An 8,184-nucleotide genomic window follows, 5' to 3' on the forward strand; every position below is an offset into this window, starting at 1 on the left:
TAAGCTTTTCTCATCAGATTGAATCTTGCCCATATGTCAAAGTAGAATTAATGGGAGGATTGGGTGTATATACAGATGAAGCCACTTGGATTTGTGTCATGACTCAGGTTTAATTGAAGACACTGTGTTATCTAAAGTCATCTTAACTCATTTAATGCATTTAACCTTTTCATTAGCATACCAAAGCACCATTGTTCGCAATGGTGAATGCTTTAATTAGATGGGATGTTGTGACGCAGTTTTCTGTGTTAAATGAGATAAATGGGATATCTGTGTTAATTATTCTGTGTCAAACAGACAAACCAAAGTGGCTGCATCTGTAACAGAATTTAAGGGTGTTATTTTTTTAAGTTCGAGTTGTGTTTTCCATGAAAGTTCAAGTTTTTGAAGTTATTGTTTTGGCCAAAACTCACAGTTTTAGTTAAAAAAATATAAATATTTTGGGTTTAAAAAAAAACATCATCTAAAACCTGTCAAGATCATGTAGAAGTCAATGGCAGAGGTCCCTTGAATCATTTGAAGTTGCTAATAGCCGGAGATATAATTTTGGTGGGTCCTGCCCAAAAACGCAATCAATTTGAGCGATTCAAGTTTTCAGGTTTTGCACGAACTCACTGGATTGAGTTTTTTCCATTTAAGTTATTTCTTAAATAAGATCCATTCGAGTTGTGAGTTCATTTGAGTTTATTTGAGGTATAAAAAACGCTAACATTCGGCCTTTGATGTATGTCTTATTTTTAATGTCTTATTTTTAATTAGTTGCAAACAACTGTGTCTGCTTCTGTCTGGTACATTTTGGCCTGACTACTTCCTGCCAGTCATGTGATTGTGTTTAGTTTCCTTCCAAAATTGGAATTGCTTTGTTGTGTCATTTAAAAGCACACGGGGGAAATTGCACACATCTTTTACAAGAACTTAATTCTCATAAATTCTCAAATATTATTAAAAACGGGGTAATTTGTTATTGCCAAACCATCATATCCATCTCAAGGTATATCTCAGATGGTAATCCTAGCAATATTTTTCTGGTTATATTTTTTAAAGATTGGCACATCCCTGTAAAGTAGCATTATCTTGTTTTCTGAAGTATTTTTCTGGAAATACTGTTTCATAGAAATATGTGTACTTCAGGCATACAGATTACACACAAAAGCTAACCAATATAAGAGGTAAACAGGGCCCTTTCGGTTAAAGTATAAAAGTAGAAAGAACCCTTATGTAGCGATTCTGGGTCAGATGGAGTGGAAAAGGGCATGATTGAGGAAGAGTGAGTGAAATAGGAAGTGTTTAGAGGTAATGGATCAAGGGATTGTGGGAATTGTAGTGCCAGGGATAGAGGATAGAAAAATGGGAAGGGCTTAGGCTTTAAATAGAAGTAGAAAGTGCGGGAAGTCATTCCTACCAAGTTGAAGCATTGGGAAGTCAGCGTTCCCTCCCACCCACCTGGAATATTTAGGGGGGTTAACAGTCATCGCAGCTATCAGCATAGTGGGGCTGCCCTAATGGGTAGCCAAAAAGGGGGCAGTGCTGTCAAGGTGAGTTTGGTGTTGGATAGGCATGGGGCTAGGCTTGGGAAAAAGGGGCACCATAGGCAAGGAAGTAAGTGGCAGAAGCTTAGCCTTAGGTTGGAGATTGTGTTGTGATCAGGAGAAGTGTTGTTAATATTGGTTCATTGTTAATGCAGCCTTAAGTGGCTAGTGTGTGTGTTTAAAACATATGTTAACATGATATGTATTTGTCATAATAATGTGATATACTGTATTGAGTAACGTTATAATAAGTTAAGCTGTTGTATAATAAACTAAGCTGAGGCCTTTTCACTCAGTAAGTTGTGTTGTGTAATATTTGATGTGGAAGAGAAAATGACTGAATCGAATTATACGTAAATCAAGGAGTATTAGACACATGATGTAGGGTTGGGCAAGATCTGAAGTGAGAAAAGTGAAAGATGTGGCCTTGAATATTGCACTTAGCAGCAGCTTATAGTGTGTCAGGAAGGAATGCTAAGTTAGATTATGGAAAGCTTAGCCAAATAAATGTGTTTTGAGAGTTGTTTAAAGGCTAAATGATTTAAATGAAACATTGAAGGGTTGCAGCTGTGAACCTCTTTAAATGTGAGGGACAGTAAAAGTTATCCTGAATAGTATTATTAGCCAGTATAGGCAATGGTAGAGTGGCATAGCAGAGGAGGACCAGTTGGTGAGCTCTTTGAGCCTGGCAGCTGCATTTGGCCTCAAGTAATTAGTCAGAGGGCAATAGACAGATCAAAAGAGAAGTGAAGTAATCAACACTTGACATAATAATAATATCAATAATAATAATATCAATAATAATAATTCCACTTTTAACCATTTACAAGATGACATAAGATTGTATCATGTATAAAATAGAGGGATGCAGGCCCATAGTGTGTACCATTCATTAGTTTATTTAAAAATATTTAAAATTGCACTTACAAAGTGTTTGAAGTATGAAAGCTCATTAAGCATTTTTGAGGTACACATAAAATTCAATCTCTCAGTACATAGATGATAAGGTACAGTTCACAGATGGGTTAAATCATTAGAATGACTCCTCCAAATGTCCAGGCCTAATGGCTACCTACATGTTTCATTGGAACATAGTCCAACTTCATCAGCTGATGCTCAGTGAGCAAAGTGTAATTTTGAGAGTAATTGCCATGTTTTTCTCACAATGCAGTGGTTTGTCCCATAATTCTAGGGCAATTGCAGGTGCAACAGAACGTTTCCATAAAAGATGCAACTGCGACTTCCGTAGAGTTCATTATAAGCAAATAATGCTAATGAACAGAGTGACCAGCAGGATTAAAACATCATAAACTGGCAAAAAACCTGAAGATAGCTAGCCAATATGGCCTAGGGGAATCCCTGGCATCTAGTGAACATGTGACGGGTCTTACAATGTTACTATTAATGTCATGGAGCCACGCTAGCTCCAATGATGAAACTTAGCTTATCTTAAAAAACTAAAATATTAAGAAAGCTGTCCAATAATACAAAAGGATATGAGGAACTGCTGTAAGAAAACCTACATCCCAAATACAGACCAAGGTGCTCATAAGTTCAGAAATCAAAAGACTAGTTCTTACATGGTCTGTAAATAGCGATGAGTGAATCTGTCCTGTTTTGCCAAAAATCCACCAAACAAATAATAGATGTACCGTTAAAGTACCGTTGCCACATTGAGCCATATAATGCCTGCCTGCTTGCATATTGTAGTATGGAAACGTCTAACATAAAAAAGACTTATCAATGAATTGCTGACTATTTGTTCCACCATGCTGAGTGCTCCACAAAAGTTCACAAAATGGTTGGAACTTTTGACTGTTGTTATTGTAAGAACTGTATCTGTGGTCATTTTTTTATTATACAGTTTAGTATGTTACAGCATGGGAACATATGCCAATGAAAACACTGAATTAAGTATGAAAATGTTCTAAAGCATGCCATTTCTGTGTGCTGCTTAACAGAAACAACTTCTCATCAGATGAACAGAACGGAATTCGAGGAATCCCAGTTTCCAGGGTGAATTGCCAATCATTTCTTTTCTGACAGCACATTCAATTTGTTTATATGTTCTGTATTGCTTTTTAAAGACTTCTTAGTTTCAACTCAACATATCTGTAAAAATAATTATTTTAGGTGTATTGTGGTTTGAAGAAATATATAATTTTTGGAAAGAAGGTTTCCCAGTATTTTCTGAGCTTTAGAAGATCAACTGTAAGAGAAGAAAAATGAATACTTCAAATGCACTTAAAGACTGAAGGAATCCAAGGAATTTCAAGAGACTGGAAAGCATAATGTTGCATCACTCCCCCACTGTGAATCAAGTAGCCTTAAAGTTTTCAATAGCAGCAGGAAGAAAACCGGAATATGGAAATACACACTATATAATGTAATGACAAAACAAAACAGTAAGAAACACTGAGGGAATTTTAGTCAGTGTGAAAAATAAGATGCGTATTGTAACTCTTTTCCGACCATCATAAAACTGTACCGAAACTTTCATTCCTAGACATTTTGTTTTTAGAAAAAAGAGAAAGGATAATTGGCTATAAAATGTGCAAATTTATTCAAAACATAGGAGAATGCTTTTAGAGTAGTTTAGCAATTCCCACTAGAAGTGTACTTTGCAATATATGTTATGAACAATGTAGGTTTCACATAAAGTATGACGCTAGATATTAAAACTCAATTCTTTTCTTCTTTTCATAATCAGTGCATGAGTCCCTAGTTTACTTATACACATACATGAATGATCTTTCTGGAAGTCCATGAAAAGGAGCAGGTCAGGACCCCTTTACATGTGATCAGAAAATGTACACTTCTGAGACCAAACTGGCAAAACAAAACTCTATGGGCAAAAGGAAAGCCTATGGCATCTTAACCAATAAGGAGGAAAATCTAAGCAGTCATTGGCTGCATTGCCTTTGGCAGCAACAAGCAGAACAGTACAATTTAGTCATATCAAAATGAGTCTGCGTGACTGCTTTTGTAGAAATAGAACCACAGACGATGCAAAATTGGTCAGGTAGGGGTCATGAGTCTTAAATACCTTTGCAAGGCATATAAATATTTATATATTGCATTAGTACACTACAAATACATATATGATGCCTGGGTAATCAAATATAGATTGCTAGATATAACAGATAAAGAGATAGATAGATAGATAGATAGATAGATAGATAGATAGATAGATTTAAATGTAGTGACTTTTAGGGATGTAGCGAACGTCGGAAAAAAAGTTCGCGAACATATTCGCGAACTTGCGCAAAAATGCGAGCGGTTCGCGAACGGTTCGCGAACCCCATAGACTTCAATGGGAAGGCGAACTTTAACATCTAGAAAAGACATTTCTGGCCAGAAAAATGATTTTAAAGTTGTTTAAAGGGTGCAACGACCTGGACAGTGGCATGCCAGAGGGGGATCAAGGGCAAAAATGTATCTGAAAAATCTGCCTGTGTGTGCTTGGAAGAGATAGTGTAGGGGGAGAGCTGTTAGTGATTTCAGGGACAGATGATAGTAAGTTTGCTGGCTAGTAATCTGCTTGATACTGCTCTGTATTGGAGGGACAGAAGTCTGCAGGGATTTGAGGGACATTTTAGCTTAGGTAGCTTTGCTGGCTAGTAATCTACTGTTCTCTTTAAACAACTGCCATACGTTGACCTTGTAGGCATTGTTTGCCCAGTTTTTTTGGACGCAGCCACTGAAGCACAGTTGCCAGAAAAAATATGCCATATAAATGCTGAAAATAGTCATTTTTCGCCATACGTTGACCTTGTAGACATTGTTTGCCCAGTTTTTTTGGACGCAGCCACTGAAGCACAGTTGCCAGAAAAAATATGCCATATAAATGCTGAAAATAGTAATTTTTCGCCATACGTTGACCTTGTAGACATTGTTTGCCCAGTTTTTTTGGTTGCAGCCACTGAAGCACAGTTGCCAGAAAAAATATGCCACATAAATGCTGAAAATAGTCATTTTTTGCCATATACGTTGAGTCAACGTATGGCAAAAAATGACTATTTTCAGCATTTATATGGCATATTTTTTCTGGCCTCTGTGCTTCAGTGGCTGTGGCCAAAAAAACTGGGCAAACAATGCCTACAAGGTCAACGTCGTTGACCTTGTAGGCATTGTTTGCCCAGTTTTTTTGGCCACAGCCACTGAAGCACAGAGGCCAGAAAAAATATGCCATATAAATGCTGAAAATAGTCATTTTTTTGGTCGCAGCCACTGAAGCACAGTTGCCAGAAAAATTATGCCATATAAATGCTGAAAATATAAATTTTTTTGGTTGCAGCCACTGAAGCACAGAGGCCAGAAAAATTATGCCATATAAATGCAGAAAATATGCATTTTTTTGGTCGCAGCCACTGAAGCACAGTTGCCAGAAAAAATATGCCATATAAATGCTGAAAATAGTAATTTTTTTGGTTGCAGCCACTGAAGCACAGAGGCCAGAAAAATTATGCCATATAAATGCAGAAAATATGCATTTGTTTGGTCGCAGCCACTGAAGCACAGTTGACAGAAAAATTATGCCATATAAATGCTGAAAATATAAATTTTTTTGGTTGCAGCCACTGAAGCACAGAGGCCAGAAAAATTATGTCATATAAATGCAGAAAATAGGCATTTTTTTGGTCGCAGCCACTGAAGCACAGAGGCCAGAAAAAATTAAACCAGTAGGGTTTGCACCCTAGTTTGTAACGGTGGCGGAGGGAGGAGGAGGACGCTAAAGGACAGCTGTGTGTGGAGTCATGAGGCTTGAAGAGAAGGACAGCTGCATAGAAGTCAGAACAAGTCTTCCGGCGTGCAGTAACCCTCCGAGATCCACCCCTCATTCATTTTAATAAAGGTCAGGTAATCGACACTTTTGTGACCTAGGCGAGTTCTCTTCTCAGTTACAATCCCTCCTGCTGCACTGAAGGTCCTTTCTGAGAGCACACTTGAGGCTGGGCAAGACAAGAGGTTCATGGCAAATTGTGACAGCTCTGGCCACAGATCAAGCCTGCGCACCCAGTAGTCCAGGGGTTCATCGCTCCTCAGAGTGTCGATATCTGCAGTTAATGCCAGGTAGTCCGCTACCTGCCGGTCGAGGCGTTCTTTGAGGGTGGATCCAGAAGGGTTGTGGCGCTGCCTTGGACAGAAAAACATTTGCATGTCTGACGTTACAGACTGGCCAAAGGGCTTTGTCCTTGCAGGTGTGCTCGTGGCAGGATTACTGGCACCTCTGCCCCTGGAATGTTGATGAGTTCCTGAAGTGACATCACCCTTAAAAGCATTGTACAACATGTTTTGCAGGCTGGTTTGTAAATGCCGCATCTTTTCGGACTTGTGGTATGTTGGTAACATTTCTGACACTTTATGCTTGTACCGAGGGTCTAGTAGCGTTGCGACCCAGTACAGGTCCTTCTCCTTAAGCCTCTTGATACGGGGGTCCTTCAACAGGCATGACAGCATGAAAGACCCCATTCTCACAAGGTTGGATGCAGAGCTATCCATCTCCGCTTCCTCATTATCAAGGACTGCATCATCCACGGTCTCCTCCCCCCAGCCACGTACAAGACCAGGGGTCCCCAAAAGGTCACCACTAGCCCCCTGGGAAGCCTGCTCCTGTTGGTCCTCCTCCTCCTCCTCCACAAAGCCACCTTCCTCCTCTGACTCCACTTCTGGCACCTCTCCCTGCGTTGCAGCAGGTGCCTGGGTTCGTTCTGGTGATTCCGACCAGAAATCGCGCGCTTCCAGCTCCTCGTCACGCTGGTCTACAGCCTCATCTGTCACTCGTCGCACGGCACGCTCCAGGAAGAAAGCGAAGGGTATTAGGTCGCTGATGGTGCCTTCGGTGCGACTGACCATATTTGTCACCTCTTCAAAAGGTCGCATGAGCCTGCAGGCATCGCGCATAAGCACCCAGTAACGGGGGAAAAAAATCCCCAGCTGTGCAGATCCAGTCCTACCACCCAGTTCAAAAAGGTACTCGTTGACGGCCCTTTGTTGTTGCAGCAGACGTTCCAACATAAGGAGCGTTGAATTCCAGCGAGTCTGGCTGTCAGAAATCAAACGCCTGACTGGCATGTTGTAGCGCTGCTGAATGTCAGCAAGGCGTGCCATGGCTGTGTAGGAACGTCTGAAATGGGCCGACACCTTTCTGGACTGGGTGAGAACGTCCTGGAATCCTGGGTACTTGGAGACAAAACGTTGGACTATTAAATTTAACACATGTGCCATGCAGGGCACATGTGTTAAATTGCCTAGTCTCAACGCTGCCAACAGATTGCTTCCATTGTCACACACCACTTTTCCGATCTGCAGTTGGTGTGGGGTCAGCCACCGATCGGCCTGTGACTGCAGAGATGACAGGAGTACAGATCCGGTATGGTTTTTGCTTTCCAGGCACGTCATCCCCAAGACAGCGTGACAACGGCGTACCTGGCACGTCGAATAGCCTAGGGGGAGCTGGGGGTGCACAGGTGTGGAGGAGGAGAAGGAGGACCCAGCAGCAGAGTAAGAAGAAGAAGAAGACGAGGTAGAGAGCGATGGAGGAGTAGAGGTGGTGGCAGAACCGCGTGCAATCCGTGGCGGTGACACCAACTCCACTGTTGTTGTTGAGCTACCCATTCCCTGCTTCCCAGCCATTACCAAGTTCACCCAGTGG

At 40.8% G+C, this 8,184-nt stretch overlaps 1 long non-coding RNA gene across 1 annotated transcript; it reads left to right on the forward strand.

Annotated features, from left to right (window-relative positions):
• Window positions 1-1,331: 1,331 nt before the first annotated feature.
• LOC121402849 lies at window positions 1,332-4,086 on the forward strand. The gene is made up of 3 exons (XR_005966818.1): window positions 1,332-1,535; window positions 3,491-3,545; window positions 3,663-4,086. It is a non-coding gene; the product is annotated as an uncharacterized LOC121402849 (long non-coding RNA).
• The last annotated feature ends 4,098 nt before the right edge of the window (window positions 4,087-8,184 follow it).

This window comes from Xenopus laevis, chromosome 4L (genome assembly GCF_017654675.1).
Source record: "Xenopus laevis strain J_2021 chromosome 4L, Xenopus_laevis_v10.1, whole genome shotgun sequence".
Lineage (NCBI taxonomy): Eukaryota > Metazoa > Chordata > Amphibia > Anura > Pipidae > Xenopus > Xenopus laevis.